Source organism: Suricata suricatta, chromosome X, assembly GCF_006229205.1.
Source record: "Suricata suricatta isolate VVHF042 chromosome X, meerkat_22Aug2017_6uvM2_HiC, whole genome shotgun sequence".
In the NCBI taxonomy this organism is placed as follows: domain Eukaryota; kingdom Metazoa; phylum Chordata; class Mammalia; order Carnivora; family Herpestidae; genus Suricata; species Suricata suricatta.
The window spans coordinates 108,068,380-108,074,352 of record NC_043717.1 but is presented as its reverse complement, the minus strand read 5'-3'; positions in this window follow the sequence as shown (position 1 = coordinate 108,074,352).

Below are 5,973 nucleotides of genomic sequence, written 5' to 3'. Positions count from 1 at the left end.
TTATCTAATTTGACTGAGTTGTCCTTGGGCCAGTATTTTCGTTTTGCCCTTTATGTTCTACAGTTTAACTTCCATCTCCTTTTTAAAAATTACTATCTACAGCTTCCTTTGAAGACATTTTTCTTTAGTAAAATCCTAGGGCCAACAGTGTATGCTCTCCTTTTGGCCTTCCTTTTCCCAAAGGAACACCTACTTTTTTTATATGTATATTTTAGTGTTTTATTTTTATTTTTGTTTATTTTTTATAACAGTTTATTGTCAAATTGGTTTCCATATAATACCCAGTGTTTCTCCCCACAAGTGCCCCCCTTCCTTGAGCATCACCCCCTTCCCCTCTCTCCCTCCCCCTTCAGCCCTTGGTTCATTTTCAGCATTCAATAGTCTCTCAAGTTTTGCATCCTTCTCTCTCCCCAACTCTCTTTCCCTCTTCCCCTCCCTCTGGTCCTCCATTAGGTTTCTCTTGTTCTCCTGTTAGACCTATGAGTGCAAAAATATGGTATCTGTCTTTCTCTGCCTGACTTATTTTGCTTAGCATGACACTCTCGAGGTCCATCCACTTTCCCACAAATGGCCAGATTTCATTGTTTCTCATTGCCCTGTAATACTCCATTGTATATATATATACACCACATCTTCTTGATCCACTCATCAGGTGATGGACATTTAGGCTTTTTCCATGTTTTGGCTATTGTTGACATTGCTGCTATGAACATTGGGGTACATGTGCTCCTATGCATCAGCATTTCTGTATCCCTTGGGTAGATCCCCAGCAGTGCTATTGCTGGTTCATAGGGGAGTTCTATGGATAGTTTTTTTGAGGAAATTCCACACTGTTTTCCAGAGTGGCTGCACGAGTTTACATTCCCACCAATGGTGTAGGAGGGTGCCCGTTTCTCCACATCCTCACCAGCATCTTTAGTCAGGTGGAGAAGGCGAGATACCATATGTTTGCACTCATAGGTCTAACAGGAGAACAGGAGAAACCTAATGGAGGACCATGGGGAGGGGAAGGGGGAAAGAGAGTTGGAGAGAGAGAGGGATGCAAAACCTGAGAGACTATTAAATACTGAAAAGGAACCGAGGGTTGAAGGGGGAGGCAGAGGGGGAAGGGAGGTGGTGGTAATGGAGGAGGGCAATTGTGTAGAAGAGCACTGGGTGTTGTATGGAAACCAATTTGACAATAAACTATTAAAAAATAAAGATGGTGCTCTGCATAATTTGGCTATTGTTGATAGTGCGGCTATAAACATTGGAGGGTATTGCCCTTTGAATCAGCATTTTTGTATCCTTTGGATATACTCCTAGTAGTGCAGTTGCTGGTTTGTAGTGCAGTTGTATTTTTAATTTTTTGAGGAAGTTCCATACTGTTTTCCAGAGTGACTAAGAAGATGTGGTATATATATATACAATGCAAAGTACTCGGCAATGAGAAAGAATGAAATTCCTTGCCATTTGCAGGAACATGGATGTAAGTGGGGTGTATTATGCTAAGTGAAATAAGGCAGAGAAAGACAGATATCATATGATTTCAGTCATATGTGGAATTTAAGAAACACAACAGATGAACATAGAAGGGAATGAAAAGTAAGATAAAAACAGAGAGGGAGGCAAACCATAAAAGTCTCTTAAATACAGAGAACAAACTGAGGGTTACTGGAAGCTGGGTAGGTGGGAGTATGGGCTAAATGAGTGAAGAGAATTAAGGAGGACCCTTGTTGGGATGAGTGCTGGGTGTCATATGTAAGAGAGGTATCACTGGATTCTACTACTGAACTAAAAAAGAAAGGAAAAAGATGGTGACCTGCACAGCAATGGGCTCTTGCCCGCACTACATCCAGCCAGGCGAGAGAACAAAGAGAAAAATGCATATACACATGCATAGGAAGTAAGAAAGGAAACTTTCAGTGTGCCCCAAACCAAAAAATCATGGGAATTCAGGTAACAGACAGGAGCTACAGAGAGAGTCTGGAACTTTCTGCCCCAGAAAGTTGATGGAATTGTGTCTTTTTCTTACTTCTGCTTTTATGTTTGCTATCCACATTTTACATGATTAGTACATGTATTTTTTATGATGTAAAAATAAGTTTTATTCTTGAAATAATCTTGGTAAGTGGGAAAAGAAAAAAAGGAAGGAAGGAAAAGATAGTGAGTCAGGATAAGATCAGCTGACTCTTTGGCTCCTGTCTGTTACCCACTCTCTGCTAGCCTCCGTCTTGGCCCTTCCCTTCACTGGGCCTCCTTTTCCTCTCTGTAAAAGAAGGCAGGCAACCTGGGCCATCTATTATTTTTAATGTTTTTTTAAATTTATTTTTGAGAGAGACAGAGAGAGAGACAACGTGAGCAAGGGAGGGTCAGGGAGAGAGGGCGACACAGAACCTGAAGCAGGTTCCAGGCTCTGAGCTAACTGTCGGCACAGACTCCGAAGCAGGGAACCATGAAATCATGACCTGAGCCGAAGCGGGACGCTCAAACGACTGAGTCACCCAGGTGCCCCAAACTGGGCCATTTTAAGGCAAACTTCCAGTGCTCATACACAGAGGCAGGCCCTTTGGGTGTGGGCAGTGGGAAGTGGGAAAGAGAGTTGGGGAGAGAGAGGGATGCAAAATTTGAGAGACTATTGAATACTGAAAATGAACTGAGGGTTGAAGGGGAAGGGGGAGGGGGGATTCTGACAGATAGACAAAACAAGACAGAGGGCAGAAATAACCAATATCATGAATTAACATGAATTCATGGATTAACAAGTTTCTGTCCACTCATGTTTCTTTTCTGCTTCGGCCAATTTCTTCTCAAATTTATCATTGTTTCCTTCTTTTTTTTTGCATTTGATTTTGTTTTTTTCTGACTTTGATGTATGTTTACTTTCTAGACTTCTTTTGTAACATGTGCATTTAAAGCTATAATTTGCCTTTAAGCATGGCTTCAGCCGCAACCCACAAATTTTAATATGCCAAGTTTTTTTTTTTAGTAAAGTGATTATTTATTTATTTTTAAATAGTTTATTGTCAAATTGTTTTCCATACAACACCCAGTGCTCTTCCCCACAAGTGCCCTCCTCCATCACCACCACCTCTTTTCTTTCCTTATGGAAAAAAGTGGCTCTTTCCATCTGGACCTAATCAAGCCCTGAAAAGTTTCCAGAACCAAATGTATCTCCCAAGTAGAAGAGACCCCAGATCCACATGAAAGTGAACAAATGACAACTCCCACCTTCACTCCTCTCTCCTTTTATTTTCTGGGGGTTCACCGCCCCCCACAAAAGAACTTGTATTTCTATGTCACAAGTAATACATACTTGTTTTAGAGCCATCAGAAAAAAAGAGATTTGAGTATACCTGTCCACAGTAACAATATGCAGCTGTTGAAAGGCCGATATGTTGTTGTTTTGAGTATGTCTGTATGTATCAACACGGAACAGTGTCCAGGGTGCACTGCTTAGTGAAAAAGCAAATGACACACAGTGTATATAGTACGATCCCATTTGTGTCCAAATATACATGTATATGTTTATATGTGCTTACAAATGTGTGGAAAAATCTATGCCAAGCAGTCCACAATGGTCTTCTCTGGGGAATAGAGTAGTAAAAGGGAAAGCCTCTATATACTGCTGTCTGGATTGAATTTTTAATGTTTTTTATTTATTTCTGAGAGACAGAGAGAGACAGCACGAGCAGGGGAGAGTCAGAGAGAAAGGGAGACACAGAATCCGAAGCAGGCTCCAGGCTCTGAGCTAGCTGTCCGCACAGAGCCCGACATGGGGCTCAAACACACGGACTGTGAGATCATGACCTGAACTGAAGTTGGATGCTTAACTGAGCCACTCAGGAGCTCCTGGTTTGAACTTTTTAAAAGCCTGTATTACTCTTATAATTTTTTGAAAAACTAAGAAAGAAAATTAAAATAAAGGCAACAAAAAGCTCCTACAAATATTTCTCTGTTGAAAGAAAAAGAAATGATCACCTATTCTGGTGAACATTGAGTAATGCATAGAATTGTTGAATCAATATGTTATATACCTGAAACTAACATAGCATTGTATGTGATACTTCAATAAAAAAATAATTAAATGGAAAAAAATGTATCAAAAAGCCAAAAGAAAAAATAGTCCTGTATAATCCTTACTCTTTTTTCGTTGCTTTGAGGCAGTCACTGTTAATATTGTCTTGCATAGCTCAATCTATTTTTTAAACATGTGATGCATATATATTTTTATTTGCATAAAATGGAATAAATTATGCATACTATTTCCATTTAACCTACTTTTCTCAAGTAATATTGCAGCATTAACATCTTTATAGGTTGATGAAAATTCATCTCCCTTATCATTTAAAATGCTTGTATACATATCTAGATAATTTTATTTTTATGCCCCTATTTTTTTATTTTTTACTTTTATCTTTTAATGTTATCAGTTCTTTTTTTAATTTTTTAATGTTTTATTTATATTTAAGACTGAGAGAGAGAGAGAGTCAGCATGAGTAGGAGAGGTTCAGAGAGAGAGGGAGACACAGAATCCGAAGCAGGCTCCAGGCTCTGAGCTAGCTGTCAGCTAGAGCCCGACGCGGGGCTCGAACCCACAAACTGTGAGATCATGACCTGAGCTGAAGTCGGATGTTTAACTGACTGAGCCTCCCAGGCACCCCTCCCCTATTTTTGTTTAAAGTCTATTGTCAACATCTCTGGGCAGTTAAATATTTGCACATATCCAGTATTATTTCCTTAGGATAATTCCTAAAAATGAAACTGCTTCATATAAGGATGTGCAGTGTTTGTTAAGAATTTTAACCTATGACACCAAACTGTTTTCCAGAAAGGCCTTGCCAATGCCCGCTCCACAGCAGCATGTGGGCGAGCCTGGTTTCCACATCATTCATTCCACAAGTTAGTCCAACTCATTGAAATTTTTGTTCATTTGATAGAAAAATATGTCTCTTTTTAATGATCATTCCCTTGCTTACTACTAGGGGCAGGCATTTCTTAATGGTTCTCAGTCGTCTATTTGTCTTTTGATGAGTTGTTTGTTTGTGTAGTATTCCAATTTTCCTGCTGGGATATTTGTCTTTTTCCTATTGATTTGTAAAAGCTCTTTATATATCAAAGGGTTGATCATTGTTTTTCCTATATGTCATTGTTCCAAATATACTTTTTTGGTTTTTAATTTTATCTATGATGTTTTTTAATGCACAGAAGTTTTTAATTTTGAACTTAATTTATCAGTATTTTCCTTTTTATTTTCTGTTTGGTGTTAAATTTAGAATGTCCTCCCACTCCAAGTGTAAAATATTTACCAGTACTTTCTTCTAGTGTGACTTAAACTCTTTGATCTATCTGAATGTTGTAGTAATGCGCATGTGATGTGGAGATTTATATGTCCTTTTTTGAATTTTTTTAATGTTTACTTATTTTGAGACAGAAAGACAGAGCATGAGCAGGGGAGGGACAGAGAGAGAGGGGGTCACAGAATCTGAAGCAGGCTACAGGCTCTGAGCTGTCAGCACAGAGCCTGATGCATAGCTTGAACCCGTGAGCGAGATCATGACCTGAGCCAAAGTCAGATACTCAACCGACTTAGCCACCCACGTACCCCTATATGTCCTTTTTTGAAATGGCTATCTATTCCAACATCCACACTGGTGGTCCTCCACTTCAGTTTCTTTAAGTCATCTAGTTAACAAATCTTGCACGTGGGTGTATTGCTCTCTTGTTTCCTCTATTTAGTCAAGACTAGAAGTTTAGAGGTAGCCTCTGAGTTTCTCCAGAGCTTTCCAAGTCACAGTAACCATGAGATTGTGCACTGGGTCAGGGGTGGGGGGCAGCGACAGGATACAGGCTCCAAGGAGACTCAATGTACGTCCATACACTAAGAAATTATCTTTTCCAAATTATAGCTCAGCCTGAGGCTTCCAAACCTCCAAAGTACCAGCCACTGTCCAGCAATCACCCAAAGCCCAAAATGAGACAAAAACTCTCTGC